General features: G+C 41.9%; 1 protein-coding gene across 1 annotated transcript in view; it reads left to right on the top strand.

The window, feature by feature from the left end:
• Positions 1-20019, top strand: part of KIAA0319 (KIAA0319 ortholog) — a 104481-nt gene that overhangs the window by 4781 nt on the left and 79681 nt on the right.

Here is a 20019-nt window from a genome sequence, read left to right as displayed (position 1 = left end):
AGAAATAGCAACAACAACAACAAAAGACAAAAGACAAAAAAAAAAAAAAAAAAAAAAAAAAAAAGAAAACAAATCCGTCATTATTATTCCTGAGATAAGTTTCTTTTCAGGAAACTTTTTCTATGTCTTCAAAATAATTTGGCACTAAGAATAGAATTATTTTGATGTGTGCAGATCTTGTTCTGATTTATATTGTCAAGCCATCATAAAATGCATAAATTTTTCCTTGCAGCCTCTTTACAACAGCAACAGTTATAAATCAGAATCTTAAAGGCATGTCAATTCCAGGTAATTCTGTTTCATACACTAAGAAAGGAATTTTGCTTTAGTAGGCCTGGAATAAGTGGTAGGTTATCGTTCTGTTTGTTTTTCTAAATTTGAATTTTAGATACTATTCATGTGAATTCCATAGTAGGAAACTTTTTTTCCTTTTTTTTTGTCTTTTTGCCTTTTCTAGGGCCCCTCCCGCGGCATATGGAGATTCCCACACTAGGGTTCTAATTGGAGCTGTAGCCACCAGCCTATGCCAGAGCCACAGCAATAAGGGATCTGACCCGTGTCTGCAACCTACACCACAGCTCACAGCAACGCCGGATCCTTAACCCACTGAGCGAGGCCAGGGATCGAACCCGAAACCTCATGGTTCCTAGTCGGATTTGTTAACCACTGCGCCACGACAGGAACTCCCAAACATTTTTTTTTTTTGCTTTTTAGGGCTGCACTGGTGGCATATGGCGGTTCCCAAGCTAAGGATCAAATCAAAGCTACAGCTGCTGGCCTACACCAGAGCCACAGCAATGCCAGATCCGAGCTGCATCTGTGGCCTACACCACAGCTCATGGCAATGCCACATCCTTAACCTACTGAGCAAGAGCTGGGGATCGAACCCGCAACCTCATGGTTCCTAGTCGGATTCCGTTTCCCCTGAGCCATGATGGGAACTCCAAGAAACTTTCTTATTTCTTTCTTTCTTTATTTATTTATTTATTTTTTTTTTGGTCTTTTTGCCTTTTCTAGGGCCGCTCCCATGGCGTATGGAGGTTCCCAGGCTAGGGGTCTAATCAGAGCTGTTGCTGCCAGCCTACACCAGAGCCACAGCAACGCCAGATCCGAGCTGCATCTGTGGCCTACAGCACAGCTCATGGCAACGTCACATCCTTAACCTACTGAGCAAGGCCAGGGATCGAACCCGCAACCTCATGGTTCCTAGTCGGATTTGTTAACCACTGCGCCACGATGGGAACTCCTCTTATTTACTTCTATCAAGCAGTAAATATGATTGGGCCAAAATAACATGTCTTTACATCACTTGGCAGAGTCTTTTAACCATAGGTGTTTGAGTTTCAAAATAAAGCTTCTTCAGAGTTCCCATCGTGGCTCAGTGGTTAATGAACCCGGCTAGTATCCATGAGGACGTGGGTTCGATCCTTGGTCCCACTCAGTGGGTTAAGGATCTGGCATTGCTGTGAACTGTGGTGTAGGTCGCAGACGTGGCTCCTATCCCGAGTTGCTGTGGCTGTGGTGTAGGACGGCGGGGCTACAGCTCCAATTAGACCCCTAGCCTGAGAACCTCCATATGCCACCAGTGCAACCCTAAAAGACCAAAAAAAAAAAAAAAAAAAAAAAAAAAAAAGGCTTCTTAGAGAAATGACATTCAGTTAGAGACAGATATGATGGATGTGATATTGGAGTTTTACCCCTGTTCCCTTCCAAATAATATTGGTAGAATTACGTTACCTGTTAGTTGTCCAGCCAGCTTAATGTCACTCTTTTCCCCAAGTTCAAAAAAACAAGGGATTCTAGTAATTATCTGTTTAAGTGATGTAGTGAGAGCAACAGGAGGATAGCTCTTGCCTCAAAATGAATTTTCAAAGTTGGCTTTATTCCACACTATGATTTTTTTTTTTTTTGGCTGCACCAGTGGCATGTGGAAGTTCCTGGCATTGCTTGCAGCACAGCTGGAGCAATGCCAGATCCTCAGCCTGCTGCGCCACTCGGGAACTTCCTCCATGCTATAATTTAAAGTATCAGGGTCATTAAGTACGGAGAGTAGATTAACTCTCTTGTTGCCACCCACAAGTGTCATTTCATTTTATTTATTCATTTTAATAAAAATACAGTTGATTTACAATGTTGTGTTGATTTCTGCTATATAGCACAGTGACTCAGGCACATATACACGTTCTTTTACGCATTCTTTTCCGTGGTGGTTTATTACAGGATATTGAATATAGTTCCCTGTGCTATACAATAGGATCTTGTTGGTTTTGTTTTTTGGCTGTGTCCATGGCATGTGGAAGTTTGGGGGCCAGAGCTTGAACCTGCACCACAGTAACAACCTGAGCCACTATGGTGACAGTGCTGGATCCTTGTCCTGTTGCCCCACAAGGGAACTCCTAGGACCTTGTCGTTTATCTATTCGATATATGAGTTCGCATCTGCTAATGCCAAACTCCAAATCCATCCCTTCCCTATCCCTCTCTCCCTTGGTAACCACAGGTCTATTCTCTTTGTCTTGTGAGTCTGTTTCTATTTTGTAGGTATGTGCATTTGTGTAGTTTTTTAGATTCCACATATAAGTGACATTGTATAGTATTTGTCATTCTTTCTGACTTACTTTGCTTAGTATTATAATCTCAAGGTCTGTCCATGGTGCTGCAAATGACATTATTTCATTCTTTTTTTTTTTTTAATGGCTGAGTAGTATTTGTGTGTGTGTGTGTGTGTGTGTGTGTACCACATCTTCTTTATCCATTTTCCTCTCAGTGGACTTTTAGGTTGTTTCCTTGTCTTGGCTGTTGTAAATAGTGCTGCTAGGTACATAGGGGTGCATATATCTTTTCAAATTAGAGTTTTCTCCAGATGTATGCCCAGGAGTGGGATTGCTAGATCATATGGCAAAGGTATTTTTAGTTTTTTGAGGAACCTCTATGCTGTTTTTCACAGTGACTGCACCAATTTACATTCCTACCAAGAGTGTGGGAGGGTTCCTTTTCCTCCACGCCTTCTCCCACATTTTTATTTGTAGACTTTTTGGTGACGGACCTTCTGACCGATGTGAGGTGATATGTCAGTGTAGTTATGATTTGCATTTCTCTGATAATTAGCGATGTTGAGCATCTTTTCAATTCCCTGTTGGCCATCTGTATGTCTTCTTTGGAGAAATGTCTTTTTAGGTCTTCTGCCCATTTTTGGATTGGGTTCTTTGTTTTTTTTTGTTATTGAGTTGAATGAAGTTTTGTATATTTTGCAGATTAAGCCCTTATTGGTCACATCGTTTGCAAATATTTTCTCCTAGTCCATAGCTTGTCTTTTTGTTTTATTTATGGTTTCCTTTGCTATGCAAAATCTTTTAAGTTTGATTAGGTTCCATTTGTTTGTTTTTACTTTATTTCCATTGCCTTAGGAGGCTGACCTAAGAAAACATTGGGAAGTTCCTGTTGTGGCTCAGCAGTAATGAACCCAACTAGTAACTGCAAGGTTGTGGGTTCAATCCTTGGTCTTGCTCCATGGGTTAAGGATCCAGCATTGCCGTGAGCTGTGGTGTAGATCGCAGACACAGCTAAGATCCCATGTTGCTGTGGCTGTGGTGCAGGCCGGCAGCTGCAGTTCCAGTTTGACTCCAGCCTGAGAACTTCCATATGCCACAGGTGCAGCCCTAAAAAGAAACAAAACAAAACAAAACAAAACATTGGTACTATCCATGCCAGAGAATCTTTTGCCTATGTTCTCCTTTAGTTTTATGCCACCCACAAATTTAAATGTTGCAGTTTGTAGTCTGTTTTATCTTGTGGTGGGGGTAAGTATGGATCTTATTATTCTAAGATTGTGATTATCAGCCTATCTTAACTTTTTTTTTGTTTGCTATTCCTTTCATTAAAATGAAGGGTACAATGTGTCAATATAACATAGTTGCCATTCTTCAAAATTTTTTCAAAATAACCTCTTAAAATGACTTATTTTCAATAAAATTTATCTTTACCGTCTCTCAGTACATTTGTACTTATCAGGAGGTTGAAATGTTTTATTAATTCAGTATCTTCAACCTCCTTGTCTTAAAGTTACAACACATCCAAATTCTAGGTGCCAAATGCTCAACATTTTATTATAGTGTCAGAAAGACTTTTCCCCAGACATATATGTGTGTAGGAGTATGCTAGTAGCTAACTAGTCTTTACCTGTTTACATCGGTTTTCCTAACTGCTCTTATGCAGCAACTACTCTTCCCAGATCTGGAGAGACTTTTTCTGACGTCATTTCACTAGACTTCTTCCACCCAGTTGACCATTCTGACTTTCTTGAAACAAAGTCCTCTCTTGACTCACAAGTACTATCCTTTATTTAGTCCCCTGTGAGGGTTACTTTCTTATGCAGATATGTGAACACATCACATCTCTGCTTCAAAATCTCCAATGTTGGGAGTTGCCGTTGCGGCTCAGTGGGTTAACAACCCAACATAGTGTCCGTAAGGATGCTGGTTTGATCCCTGGCCTCTCTCAGTGGATTAAAGATCGCAGATGTAAAGTGTAGGTCGCAGATATGGCTCGGATCTGGTATTGCTGTGGCTGTGGCATAGACCGACAGCTGCAGCTCCAATTCTACCCCTAGCCAGGAACTTACATATGCTGCAGGTGTAGCCATATATATATTAAAAAAAACAAAACAGTGCAAAGTATTCAATGTCATGACCATCAACAGATGAATGGATACACAAAATGGTCTATACACACAACAGAATATTATTCAGCCCGAAAAAGGAAGGATATTGTAACACATGATACAACATGGATGAATGTGGAAGATAATATGCGTAGTGACATAAATCGGATACAAAAGGACAATCTTGTGTGATTCCACTTATATGAAATATCCAGAATAGTCAAATTCATAGAGGCAGAAAGTAGAATCGTGATTACCAGGAGCTGCCGGGAGGCGGGTAATGCTAATGTCGAAAGCATTCAGAGTTTCAGTTTGGAATGGTGAAAAATTCTGGAGCTGGTGAGGGTTGCACAAGAAGGAATGTACTGAATCATATACCTAAAGTGACAGATTTTGTGTTATATATATTTTATCACAATAACTCCCCAGTTTTTATCTTAAATCTTCAATGTCTCCCCACTGCCTGCTAGATAAAGTGCTGACCTCTTAGTGTGACCTCTATAGCGTTTATTATTTCTTCTTGGTTTATGCTTTCAGTCTCTTAGCTCATCATTTCCCGTACATATGCTACATTCCAGCCATATGGAACTACTCAAAATATGCCGTCGCTCGCAGGATCCCATGCTTCCCTCTATGGTCAGTCCCTGTGGCCCAGAATATCTTTCTTTCTTCAAGAGCAACAGCCCTCAGGGTAGAGCTGAAATGTCACATTTCCGAAGTGTCCTCATGTCCTCAGTCCCTCTTGCTTTGATGGCAGTCTAGCTCTGTGGCTGTGCCTTCAGTGTCACTTATCTTCATATAGTATGAGCTTCTATAAAGCTCCGCCTATCAAGGACATTTTATTTTTTAAAGGCATATTTTCTTTCTTTTTAAAAATTGTTATCAGGATATAGTTGATTTACAATGGTGTGCCTATTTCTGCTGTACAGCACAGTGACGCAGTCATCTGATTATGTACACATTCCCGTTCTTTTTTTTTTTTTTTTTTCGGTCTTTCTAGGGCCGATTCCCGCAGCATATGGAGGTTCCCAGGCTAGGGGTCTCATCGGAGCTGTAGCCGCCAGCCTACACCAGAGCCACAGCAACGCAGGATCCGAGCCACGTCTGGGACCTTCACCACAGCTCACGGCAACACCAGATCCTTAACCCACTGAAGAAAGGCCAGGAATCGAACCCACAACCTCATGGTTCCTAGTCGGATTTGTTAACCACTGCGCCACGACGGGAACTCCTGCATTCCCTTTCTTATATTATCATCCATCATGGTCTATCATAAGAGTGTTCTTCTTTTCTTTCTTTCTTTTTGGCCCGTGCCTTCAGCATGTGGACGTTTCTGGACCAGGGATCAAACCCACACCACAGCAGTGACAACACCATATCCTTAACCCACTAACTAAGCCACTACGGAATTTCTCTTGTTACTCTTGAATGATAGCTTAAATGAGTGTAGAGTGTTAGGTTGGCAGTTTTGTCCCTCAGGACTTTGAAGATATTATTTGTATTATCTTCTGTCATCTGCTGCTGTCAGACTAGTTCTTGCCCCTCTGAAGATAATCTGTCTCTTGTCTCTGGTTCTTTGTAAGATTTCATCTTTGACCTTGGCGTTCTGCAGTTTCATTTTAGTGAAACTAGAAATGGAATTATTTTTGCCTGTTCAGAACTTCTTTTACTTCCTGGATATGAAGATTTTTGTCTTTCATCAATTCTGGAAACTTCTTGGCCATTATCTCTTGACATTTTGTTTCCTCCCAATTCTTTGCACCCTTTCTTTTGGAGTCATCAGATGTGTATTGGATCATTGTTAACTTCAGGACTCTTACTTTCTCCTTTGCATTTTTAACTTTTTACTTCTTTGAATTGCTTTTTGGATGATTTGCTCAGATATAGCTTACATTTCAGTTCATTGAATTTTAAAATTCAATAGCTTTATTTCTAAGTACACAACTTCTGATTTGGATATTTTTCAACCATGCCCTTTAAAAAAAATCTTACTATACTATTTTATTATGATTTTTATCTTCTCTCTTCACTCTAATCTCTTTCACCACTTTAAGCATACTGAATTTGTAGTGTCTCTTAGGTATAATTTACTTCTGTTTCTTTCTTTCTTTCTTTCTTTCTTTTTTTTTCTTTTTTTTTTTTGTCTTTTTTCTTTTCTAGGGCTGCACCCGCGACATATGGAGGTTCCCAGGCTAGGGGTCGAATCGGAGCTGTAGCCACCGGCCTACACCACAGCCACACGCTTCTGTTTCTTGTTCCCACTTGTTACATCCGCCACCTCTTCTTTGTGCTGGTTTGCTCCCTGTTGTGTATTACTTTTGTTTTTAGGGTAGTTCATCTTAGTGGGGATTGTTTTTCTGGTGGAGTCCTACGTGCTCTTGTGTCGGGCACTGTCCCTCTGGACAGATTTCACATTGCTTCTGCCTAGGATCTTAGCTCTGTGTTAATAAAAGCTTATGCTGTTGTCGTTGTTATATAAATGTATATGCCACTTAGCCTGGAATTGGGCATTATAAATCAGTACTGTACCAGGCTGTTCAAGGCAAGTCCCCATCTTAGCAATCCTTCCTCTGTTTGCCTTCAGTCTCATCGTCGCATGCCTCTAGTTTCTTCTAGCCCCTATTCCTAGGATGCATTAGTCTTACTAGGCTGCAGTGGTGTTTGTGAGGCTCTTCACAATATTTCGTAATGTCAGTAGATTTGCACCTAGTTCTTCACGGCATTAATTTGCTATTGCTGTGCAACAAAACACCACAAACGTGGGGCTTAAAAACAAAGCCCACTTATTGGCATTTAGCAGCATCTCCTAGACCCGAATCAAGTTGTCAGCTGAATGTGTTTTCCTCTAGAGGCTTGAGGGGTGGGGGAAGTTTCTGCTTCCCAACTCATTCAGGTGTTGGAAGAATCCAGTCTCTCCATTATAGGACTGGGATTCCTATTTCGTGCTGGCGGTCATGGGGAGTTCCTCTTAGCTCCTATAGGCTGCTCACGTGTGCCCTCCATCATCAAAGCTGGCACTGGCATTTTTTTTTTTTTTTTTTTTTTTTTTGTCGCAACCAGTATCTTCTCTCTGACTTCCCTTTCTGTTACCAGAGAGAATGACTTTCTGTTTTGAAGGGCTCATATGATGGGTTAGAGCTACTCAGATCATCTCACTGTCTTAAGGCCAACTGATGAGTTACCTGAATTGTATCAGCAGAATTCTTTTTGCCATGAAGCATAGCATAGTGATGGGAGTGATCCTGGGAATGAATGTCCTGGGGCCCTCTTGGAATTCTGCCCATCACACTTGTTGATTCCTGCTTGTTTTCTCGACGTTTTTCCAGACTGCACTGGAGCCCCAGTAAAACGTGCGTTTTGACATTCATCACAATACTCTTTCTTTGGTTTTGATAGGTCTGTCATTATTACTTGTACAGCTTTCATCATCCTTTATGGATCAAAATTCATTCTCCAAAACACAGAATACACCATAGAAAAAGAGATTACAGTGTATTAATTAAACAAAATAGTTTGTCGAACTCACTGGACTCAAAGAAATGGGTGTTACAATGTGTGTGTGAGTTTTGTACTGCCTGGCCAATTGTCCATTGGAAGGCATGTCCCTATGTTAATCTGCCAGGCTGGTCCAGTCAAACCTGCTTCCTTCATCTTTGTATTCCTAATTTTTAGCACTGCGTTCATTCATAACAGGTCCTAAATAAATGCTTCTTGGAGAATGCTATTTTGTGGAACTTGAATATTTCTGCATTTATCTACCTTGTCTTTGATAATATCTAATTCCTTAATTAGCCCAAACTAATTTTGTCCCTGCATTTGAAACTAATATTTTATTTCCCCTCCTCCTTCTTTTTTTTTTTAACTGTTGCCATTACTTTTTTTGTTTCTCTTTTGAACTTTTGAATTTTCCTCTTCGTTAGGAATATTTGTTATCATGATAGCATTTCTTTTTCTCTTTTCTCTTTTGTTTTGTTTTGTTTTATGGCCGCACCCATGGCTCATGGAAGTATCTGGGCCAGGGATTGAATCCAAGCTGCAGCTGCGGCCTGTGCCACAGCAGTTGTATTCTTACCCCACTGTGCCTCAGGGGGAACTCCCAGCATTTCTTAAATAGAAATTCCCATCCCATTGTTTTGTTACTCTTTGTTTCTTATAGAGTTAGCCCTAATGAAAAGTCATTTTAGTATATGTATTTTGGATGATTTTTGCTATATAATGAGTATTACAGTCTACCATTGCCTTTTCTTCTCATTCCCCGAATATCCTTACACATTTTTGCCTGTTGATTTTCTGCAAGCATTCTGAGGAGTTTTAATTCATTCTTTGTTTCTTTGTTAACCTAACATGTTGTCATCTTTAATTTCTGTTGTCTTTTCAGGTTATTCAAGATTTCCCTCCCCAATTATTCATATTTCCCATTATCTCTCCCTGTACAGTGTCATTATTGCATCTAGAGACCTTCTTTGTCACATGTGAAGTCTTTTTGCATATTTGTAATGCTTCCAGCCATGCCTGGGACAGGGATCTCTCTCATTAGTGCCCTTTCTGTCTGCACATTTGTCTGCTTTATACAGAGATGCTGTTGCTTCAGAGAACTTGGCTAATCTTCAGCAGCCTGGTTGTATTAACTCTAATGCTGACATTTCTGTCATTCACTTGATGGGTTTAATGATGAGGAAACATCTGTGTTACTCTCTCCATCATCTCCTTAATAATCTGATCCTTAGAATACTGTGAAAGGACAGATTCAACACTTTTTTGTTTGTTTGTTTGTTTGTTTGGTCTGTATTTTCTCCTGTTTGTTTCCTGTGCCACCTGCCCTTTGGAGCTTCACAAAATCTGTTTACTCCCCCATTCCACACGAATGCCCTTCCTGTGTTGAAAAACCAACACTGGGAGTTCCCGTCGTGGCACAGTGGTTAACGAATCCGACTAGGAACCATGAGGTTGTGGGTTCGGTCCCTGCCCTTGCTCAGTGGGTTAATGATCCCGGCGTTGCCGTGAGCTGTGGTGAAGGTTGCAGACGCGGCTCGGATCCCGTGTTGCTGTGGGTCTGTCGTAGGCCGGTGGCTACAGCTCCAATTCGACCCCTAGCCTGGGAACCTCCAAAGAAATAGCAAAAAGACAAAAAAAAAAAAAAAGAAAAAAAAAAAAAAGAAAAAAGAAAAATCAACACTGGATCCTATTTCCCTTGACCTTCTAATAGGAAGTCATTTTACGCTGTAATTGTAAGGCATTATCTCTGTTGCCAGTAAATTCCTGAGTAATCCTCTGTGTTGACCTGCACAGGTTTTCTAGATCTTATTTTCCTTTATCAGCTCTCGGTGGAGAAAGTCAGTACAGAGACTGTAGTACTGAAAAATTGCCGAGTTTTTAACCTTCTTGGCATGGCACCAAGCTAAATGTATTGTCTGGATTTCCTTCCTCTTACCTCTTTGGTGTGGTGGTGAGGATTTGGGGGCCCAGGGGCCCCTTGTAGATGCAGGAACAGCAGGTGTAAACCTCTCCTGCAGGTACTTTCTGAGCTGCTTTATCTAAAGCCATTTTCCAGGCTCAGGCAGGTCAGTGATGAAGGACTGTGGCTCATGAAGAGTTTAGCCGCTGCCTAGGCAAGAGAAAATGCTGGAAGGGAGAAAGATCAGGAAAAAGCAACCCGGGCTCATTGTCATTCTTCATATTGCCCATCAAAACTTAGGGGCTTGCTTTGGAAAAACAGGACACTAACTTCTGATTGGTGAGCCACAGAATTCCAGCTGATTCAACCAGAATATTCTGTATACCTGTGAGGAATGACAATATCTATCTTGCCTCTCTCAGATTTTTAATGGAAGCTTCAAATATATGAAGTATGTAAAATTGCCTTGCGAAGAAAAGGACTATTATAAATGGCTATTATATTGATGATGACATGAATACTACAAACCATTTACATTTTTTCATGTTATTAATAGGATAGATTATTAATTGAAATGTTTTACTTTCCATTTTGTTCTTTCTCTTTCATAAGGAATACGTGAATAATCATTTGCTTAATGACAGAAAGTTAAATTCTATAGGGGAACTCTCTCTCTCTCTTTTTTTTTTTTTTTTTTTTTTTTTGCTTTTTAGGGCCGAGTCTCTAGCATATGGAAATTCCCAGGCTAGGGGTCGACTCGGAGCTACAGCTGCCCGTCTACACCACAGCCACAGCAACGTGGGACCTGAGCCTCCTCTGCAACCTACACCACAGTTCACAGCAGCACTGGATTCCCTATCCACTGAGCGAGGCCTCATCATCATAGATGCTAGTCGGATTGTTTCTGCTGCACCATGGCAGGAACTCTAGGAGAACTCTTTTTTTGGAGTTCCTGTAGTGGCGCAGTGGTTAATGAATCCGACTAGGAACCATGAGGTTGCGGGTTCGATCCCTGACCTTGCTCAGTGGGTTGACGATCCGGTGTTGCTGTGAGCTGTGGTGTAGGTTGCAGACGCGGCTCGGATCCCGCGTTGCTGTGGCTCTGGCGTAGGCCAGTGGCTACAGCTCTGAGTAGACCCCTAGCCTGGGAACCTCCATATGCCGCGGGAAGCAGCCGTAGAAGGCAAAAAAAAAACAAAACCAAAAAACCAAAAACTTTTTTTTAAATTGAAGTATAGCTAATTTACAATATTATGTTAGTTTCAGGTGTATATCAAAGTGATTTGATTACATGCACGTGTGTGTGTGTGTGTGTTTGTATCTATATTCTTTTTCTCAATTATTTTCTATTATAGTTTATTATAAGATATCAACTGTGGTTCCCTGTGCTATACAATAAATCCTTGTTGTTTATAGAACACTCTGGGAGATCTCTGGTGGCTCAGCAGGTTAAGGATCCAGTATTATCACTGCTGTGGCTCAGGTTACTGCTGTAGCACGGTTTGGATGCTTGGCCCAGGAACTTCTGCACACTGCAGGAGTGGCCAAAAAAAATAAAATTAAGTAAGCAAATAAGAACTCCTTGACCAGCTAATCATAGGCCTGCTGATAAATGGAATCTAAAGTGTGAACAATCTTGGAATTTTGTCAGAAATCAGTTTGTCTGATTCAGCTGACTGGTAATCACCAGCTACCTTCAGAATTTGACATGAGGCAGATTTACCGTCATCGACACACAAAACATCTCGCATCTGAACTTGGACATTGCCGAGCACTGACAGGGTTTTCCCAGCCGTTGCTGGCAGATGGTGTCTGCATTCTCTCTGGTCTTTCCTTGTGCATATTTTCTAAAGGTGATGATTAGTTATTAGAGCACAGGACAAAGCACTTATTTAGGTAGCTGGGCTGACTCCATTAGTAAGAATTAAATTTAGGAAGAAAGAAAAGTGCTGAGTCAATTGAAAGCTAAGCTATTCTCATAATTAGGGAGACTATTTAAAGCTCATGATACACACCCAAGGTTTTACCTTCTGAAATTTTTTCTCTTAATGTGGAAACAGTGTCTCCAGGAATATAAAACTCTGGTGTTTGTAATACAAGGACCATCCAATAGCAGGTTCATCTGCAGCAGTTTTTAGAAAAGATTGTAAAGTATTTACTCTGAGAGTTGGTACATAAATAAATATGAATATAAATGTCTTTATCCCTTCCTCCTCCTCACACTCATCCTTTCACCGAATGCTACCCCTCAGGCCACTGAGTTGTTCTGTTTTCTGGTTTATCTGGTTACCTCCACCACGAGCAGGAAATCACCACCTTTCTAGCATTGCTCTGACTTCTGGTCCAGGCTGCTCAGGTGATAACCCCTGGCCTGCGGTCACCCCTGAGGCTCAAGGCTGCGGCAGCAAAGACAGTGTTTGTCACATTGGAAGCTGATAAAGCAAGGAAGGAAGAATAATACAACGAAGAGAAAGTCTCCGGCAGCCCCCAGGGGCTAGATTGAAATAGAAAAATACAGCCCATTTTGTTAGAGCTCACTGGCTCTGAAAAGCAGGAGTTTACCAACCTAGTTTTGTTAGCCAGTAAACCACAAACAGGACAAACCATAAATACAGCCTGTTCTGAATAGCCTGCAAGAAAATGCTGTCCAGAAGATCCATTTGGATCTTTGAAATTAGGCCTTCTTTGAGCTCTTTTCGTTTCCCTCAGACAGGAAGGCAGCAACTTGCCCTTTTTTTTGTTTTGTTTTGTTTTTGTTTTAAATTTTCCTGTGCCTGTAGAAGCATTTCCATGCAGCATTACTGATAAAAGCCAAATATAGGGAACAAAGAAACACCTAGGAGTTCTCTGGTGGCCTAGCAGTTAAGGAATGGGCATTGTCACTTCTGTGGCTTGGGTTTGATCCCTGGCCTGATAACTTCCACATGGGCACAGTTAAAAAACAAATAAACAACCTAATTTTCTAGCATTAAGGAAATAGGAAAGTCAGTTATAATAATTACCTCAATGGGATGATGCAGAATAACAAAAAAGAATAATAAAGAATAAGGTGGGGAGTTCCTGTTGTGGCACAGTGGTTAACGAATCTGACTAGGAACCATGAGGTTGCAGGTTCGATCCCTGGCCTTGCTCAGTGGGTTAAGGATCCAGCTGTGGTGTAGGTTGCAGATGTGGCTCAGATCCCTCATTGCTGAGGCTGTGGTGTAGGCCAGCGGGTTCAGCTCCAATTAGACCCCTAGCCTGGGAACCTCCATATGCCGAGGGAGCAGCCCTAGAAAAGGCAAAAAGACAAAAGAAGAAGGTGGCAATGAAGGATAATTTTTGTGATAGCATATGAAATGAAAATGAGAACTGTTTCTCAAAGAGGATGCCTTTGCTGAAGTATGTGTATGTATGTTGAATAAACTGAAGGAGAACCTGGAAGGGGAAAATACAGCCCACTCATTTGTATGATTTGATCATAATGTTTTTAGGGTACATTTTTGTCAGGCTAAAGAACAACTTACTTCATTCACTCAGCCTCCATCCAGACAGTGGTCCAGAGCGTGGGGACATAGATAACAACCAATAAAAGGCAATTTTTCTGGAGTTTACCTTTCCAGGGTTTTGCAGGATATAATTTTAAAAATCATACTTTCCCCCTTGATCAGAAGTTTTAGCACAAAAATGATGCAGCAGCTGAGGAACAGTCAAGGTTCATCACAAAGTTCATCTTTCATAGCTCATTCTGCCTTTTCATTTCAAAAGCAGCAGCAGCCATAATAAACCATCACCATTCAATGTCTTTAACTTCTGGTGATAAGGTACCATATTCTGGGCTGGAGGTTTCTAATGTTCTGAAGTTTTTTGTCATTAAGTCTAGCTTGGCTGGTTTTTTTGGGGGGAGGGCGGCTACAGATGAGGAAAAATCCCCAATGTCTAAAGACCTGAATTTTCTTTCTTCCTACTGTAGAATGGTTGGTTCCATTGACACTTAAACTTAGAACATGCTGTCTGCTCGAGGTGCTCCGTGAGGTCAATAATGAGCAACATGGGAAGACTTCAGAAAGCCCTTCTGTTGAAAAGTGCATTGCGTTGTGTCCTCCCAAAAAGATAGGGGGAAGCCCTAGCATCTGCTACCTGTGAATGTGACCTTATTTGGAAATAGGGTCATTGTAGATGTCATAAAGATGAGACCCTTAATCCAATCTGACTGGCATCCTGATAAGCAGAGGTAAATTTGGACACAGAGGCAGTCAGGGAGAAGGTCATGTGACAACAGAGGCGGCAATTGGAGTGACAGAGTTTCAAGCCAAGGAATGCCAATGACTGGGGCAAAGAGAGATTCTACCCAGAGTCTAGCCCTGCTGATACCTCTGGAACTGTGAGAGAATAAAATTCTTTTTTTTTCTTTTCTCCCCCGCCCCTGCTTTTTCCTTTTTGGCCACAGATTATCTTTATCCCTATCCTGGAAATCAGAACTTTTATCCCAGAAACTTCTCCAGAACTTCTCTTTTTGTCCTAGAACCTCTCTTTTTTCTTTAAGTCTATAGTTTACCAAGATTAATTGCAAAAGCAAATGTGCAAATTCTTTGTGTACCTTGGGATGGAATTTATCTGGGCCTCCCACTGAAATAAATTTTCCTCAAGAGTGGTTTTTTCTCACTGCTGTATCCCCATAACCTAGAGTACTGCCTTGCATAAGTAGGTGCTCACTACACTTAAAAAAAAAAAAAAAAAAAAAAAAAAACTTTATTGAGATAACATTCACATACCACAAAATATACCCTTTTAAATTATACAGCCGTACTGTATAATTACAGTATAACTGTTTAAATTATACTGTGTAATTTAAAAGGATATGTTTTGTGGTGAATGTCTATTCAGTTCTTCTGCCCATTTTTTCATTGGGCTATTTGTCTATTGTTGACTTGTAATTCTGGATGCAAGTCCTTTATCAGATATCTGATCTATGGTTGTACTATTACTTTATTGATGGTGTCTTTTGAAGGATAAAACTTTAAAATATTGATGTGTCTAGGGAGCTCCCGTGGTGGCGCAGCAGTAATGAACCCACCTCAGGTTCAATCCCTGGCCCTGCTTAGTGGGTTAAGGATCCAGCGTTGCTGTGAGCTGGGGTGTGGATTGCAGATGTGGCTCAGGTCCCGGGTTGCTCTGGCTGTGGTGTAGGCTGGCAGCTGTAGCTCCAGTTCGGCCCCTAGCCTGGGAACTTCCATATGCCACAGGTAAGGCCCTAAAAAGACAAAAGACAAAAAAAAAAAAAAAAAAAAATTGATGTGTCATATTATCTAGTTGTGTTTTTCTTATGTATGCTTTTGGTGTCATATATAAGAAACCATTACCCAATCCAAGGAGAATTTCCTCAGCTCTGCCTTTGGGCTTTAATGTGCCATCAGCCATGGAGAACAGGAGCTCTGGACTGGATTGCCTGGGTTTGAATTTTAATTCTGCCATTCTGCAGCTGTTTGAGCAGGTAACTTAATCTCTTTGACTCTGTTTTCTCAAAAAAGTTCTCTTTTTTTCCTTCTCTTTTGGAGCAACTGTGTTTATTTTATGAAGGCCATATCCTTTTAAATCTTTCTGAAGCAAATCTTTTTGAGGGTATTAGTGACTATGATTAAAGCGGCTTTTTTTGTTGTTGTTCTTTTTTTGGTTGTGTGCCTGCAGTCTACAGAAGTTCCCAGGCCAGGGATCGACCAGAGCCACAGCAGTAACAAAGCTGAGTCCTTAACCTACTAAGCCACCAGGGAACTCCAGTTTTCCTTTGTTCCTTAAACTAACCTTCTGGGAGTTCCCGTCGTGGCTCAGTGGTTAATGAATCCGCCTAGGAACCATGAGGTTGCACGTTCAATCCCTGGCCTTGCTCAGTGGGTTAAGGATCCAGTGTTGCCGTGGTGTAGGTCAAAGACTCGGCTCAGATCCCACATTGCTGTGGCTCTGGCGTAGGCCGGCGGCTGCAGCTCCGATTGGACCCCTTGCCTGCGAACCTCCATATGCAGCAGGAGCGGCCCTAGAAAAGGCAAAAAGACCAAAAAAAAAAAAAAAAAAAAAAAAAAAACCAACAACAACAGCAACAACAACCTGATCTTCTGTTTGTTTATCACGGTGCTTCTCTTTCATGCATTGCTTTTCAGTGTCTCAAATATAGGCACTTTTGGTTACCTATTCGTTTTGATTTCTGAAGGACTCTACTGATGAGAGTTTGGGTGCTTTTCTCCAGAGCTGTCCATTGACTGAGAGGGAGGCTAATGAGGCATCTGAGTAGGCAGGGTCTGGGCACGTCTCCCTATGGGGCGGGTGCATCGGGACTCTGCAGGCAGCATAGGGAGGAGGGCTCTATCCTAGACGTGCAGGGCCTGGGAATGGAGTGTTTCCTTCTAGGGCAATCTTCAGATTCTCTTGGCTCTGCTTTTTTCAGAGGCTGACTGGTGAAACCCTGTGAGGACAAATCTCTCTCAAGAGAGAAGTTTTCTGGCATAAGCTTGAGATCTTTGGTTGTTTTTTTTTTTTTTTTGCTTTTTTTTTTTTTTTTTTTGCTTTTTGGGGCCACACCCTCAGCATATGGGAGGAAGTTCCCAGGCTAGCGATTCAATTAGAGCTACAGCTGCCAGCCTACATCACAGCCACAGCAACACAGGATCCGAGCCTCCTCTGCTACCTACACCATAGCTCACAGCAACGCCAGATCCCTGACCTCCTGAGTGAGGCCAGGGATGGAACCCACATCCTCGTGGATACTAGTCAGATTTGTTACCACTGAGCCACAGCAGGAGCTCCCGAGATCTTTCTTTAATGTGTCACCCGAAGGCTGTGCATTGGCCCATCCTGTCTCTGCGTTCCTAGGCTCAGAGCTGGAGCTTCTCCCATGGCCTCTGAAAGTCCTAGACTTCCTCAGTTTCTAGAGGAATTCTTCTCTCTTTCCAGTTCCATCCATCTGCTTTCTGTCTTCCAGGAATTCTTTAGAATGACTAGTCTATTCACAGTTCCATTCTTATTTTTCTAGTGGTATCATTATTTTCTTTCATCTGTTCATACATCTGGCCTGCCTTTCCCTTTTATTTTATTTGTTTATAATTGTGAACTTTAAAAAATTATAGTTGATTTACAGTGTTCTGTCAATTTCTGCTGTATAGCCAAGTGACCCAGTTATGCAACTATATATACACATTCTTTTTCTCACGTTATCCTCCATCATGTTCCATCATAAGTGATTAGATATAGTTCCCTGTGCTGTACAGCAGGATGTCATTGCTTATCCACTCCAAATGCAACAGGTTGCATCTACGCCTTTTATTTTTATTTTTCGTTTTTTCAATGGGAACAGAGGAACGAGGGGAAATAGATGTAGGTCCAGTCTGCCATCTTGAACGAGAAAGTTTTCTTTTTATTCTTAGCTTATCTTCTATTAATGAAGATAATTTCCCCCAGAAGATTGATGTGAATGTATTTGCTTTGTGGACTCTGGATAGTCCTTGGGATAATGGTGACCCTCGTCTCCAGGGCTTGCCTCTTTAGAGAGTTCAAACACTTTGAAAATCAAGTGTAGGAGTTCCCGTCATGGCTCAGTGGTTAGCGAACCCGACTAGCATCCATGAGGACATGGGTTCGATCCCTGACCTCGTTCAGTGGGTTAAGGATCTGGCATTGCCATGAGCCATGGTGTAGGTCACAGACGTGGCTCAGATCCCAAGTTGCTGTGGCTGTGGTGTATGCCGGCAGCTATTATAGCTCCGACTCGACCACTAACCTGGGAACCTCCATATGCCGCAAGTGCGGCCCTAAAAAGACAAAAAGATCAAAAGGAAAAAAAAAAAAAAGAAAGAAAGAAAATCAAGTGTAGAAACATCCCTCTTTAAGAAACACCTAGGGACTTGGTCTGTTACTACAGCATCCTGCTTCTCTCAAGCTTTGAGATAGAGTAGGTGTGTTAAGTAGCTATGATTAGAGAACAACAAGACAAGCATCCCTCCCCCAAATATCTACTGTATGACCATCTGTCAAAGGTACCTAAAATAGCCTTGAATCATCAGGAATGTCCATATAACAATGCTAGTATCCTCATCAAGAATAAGACCTTCTGGGGAAAAAAAAAAAAGAATAAGACCTTATGGCTTAAACAAGTAATAACAGCCAACATCTTTGCCTGGAAGCTTGGTTTTATCAAAATATGAAGGGAGACATTCTACGGAAGAGGAGGGTAGAATGTGACCAAGACTCCCTACAAGGGGAGAGAGAGGCTTCTCCGTTATTCTGTGTGCCAACTCTGGCTGATACCCTACTGCTTCTGTTTCCTGCTTTGAAATAAAATACTGAAGGGAATTGGCAGCAGGAAGGTAAGCCCTTTGCATGTATAGGCACCATACATAGGAGTTCTTTAAAAATAGGTTGAGGATAGAAAAAGCAAAACCACAGTTATGAATTGTCAGCATTTCCTTCAGGCTAAAAACCGAAGAAGGCCTCATATTTGGAATCCTCCTAATTAAAATTCAAAGCAAGGAGTTCCCATCATGGCGCAGTGGAAACAAATTTGACTAGCATCCACGAGGATGCGGGTTCGATCCCTGGCCTAGCCCAGTGGGTTAAGGATCCAGCATTGGCATGAGCTGTGGTGTAGGTCACAGACTTGGCTCAGATCCCGCACTGCTGTGGCTGTGGTGTAGGCTGGCAGCTGCAGCTTCGATTTGACCCCTAGCCTGGGAACTTCCACATGCTGTGGGTGTGGCCCTAAAAAGACAAAACAAACAAACAAACAAAAAGAGAAAGAGATTAAAAGCAAACTTTCCCTACCCACTTACCAAAAAGGGGAGTTCCCTTGTGGGCTCAGCAGGTTAAGGATCCACTGCTGTGGCACAGGTTTGATCCTTGGCCCCTGAACCTCTGCATGTTATGTATAGCCAGAGCAAAACAAAATAAAAAACCCAACCCAAACCAAGCAACCACAAAAAAAAAAAAAGAAAGAAAGAAACCAAAAAACCTAAAGTACCACAGCCCTAGTTACAAAAAATGCCTTTAAGCAGTTTCTGAAGTAGAATTGCATGTGTTTGTTTACATGTCTGAATGTCACATTCTAGAAGCTTGATTCTCCTACTCCCACCATTGCTGATAAAATAGATTGAAAATAAATTTCTAATTTTTTTACTCCAGTGGTGTAATATTTACCAAGGATATACAGAACCGGATTTTCAATCAATTAATCTAGTAGTGTTAGAATTAGCAGCCATTATGGAGTTCCCGTCGTGGCGCAGTGGTTAACAAATCCAACTAGGAACCATGAGGTTGCGGGTTCGGTCCCTGCCCTTGCTCAGTGGGTTAACGATCCGGCGTTGCCATGAGCTGTGGTGTAGGTTGAAGACGCGGCTCGGATCCCGCGTTGCTGTGGCTCTGGCGTAGGCTGGTGGCTACAGCTCCGATTCGACCCCTAGCCTGGGAACCTCCATATGCCGCGGGAGCGGCCCAAGAAATAGCAACAACAACAACAACAAGACAAAAGACAAAAAAAAAAAAAAAAAAAAAAAGGAATTAGCAGCGATTAGAATCGACTTAATGGCTGCTTTCATCCGTTGGTCCTTTTTAATCAGGCCAGAGCCATGTTTGGTTTGTTCCAGCTTGAAGCAGCCAGGGAGTTGCCACAGTGCGATTTGCACTCCTGCTGACAGCAAAATGTGGCACTCCCAAGATGAGAAGGCATTATTTTAAGTTTCTCTCCCTCGCAGGTCCATCTGACTAGGTGAGAACTGGTGTATACAGAACCCATTGAGGACAGGCCGGCCCCTCCCTGCTCACCCATCTCCGTTCTGCTGAAGCTCACCCCTCAGGCACGTCGCCCCACGCTTCTCTGTCCTCTCCATCTAGACTTCCTCCCTCAGTGTTGTGGGCCAGCCTCATGGCTTTCAGTACCAACTCCATGGCTCCAGTTTGGATGCCTAGCTCCTCGCTCCTCTGGACTCCAAATGTGTTTATCTGCC

This window comes from Sus scrofa, chromosome 7 (assembly GCF_000003025.6).
Source record: "Sus scrofa isolate TJ Tabasco breed Duroc chromosome 7, Sscrofa11.1, whole genome shotgun sequence".
In the NCBI taxonomy this organism is placed as follows: Eukaryota; Metazoa; Chordata; class Mammalia; order Artiodactyla; family Suidae; genus Sus; species Sus scrofa.
The sequence above is the reverse complement of the archived record's forward strand: the minus strand, read 5'-3'. Positions and strand labels throughout refer to the sequence as shown.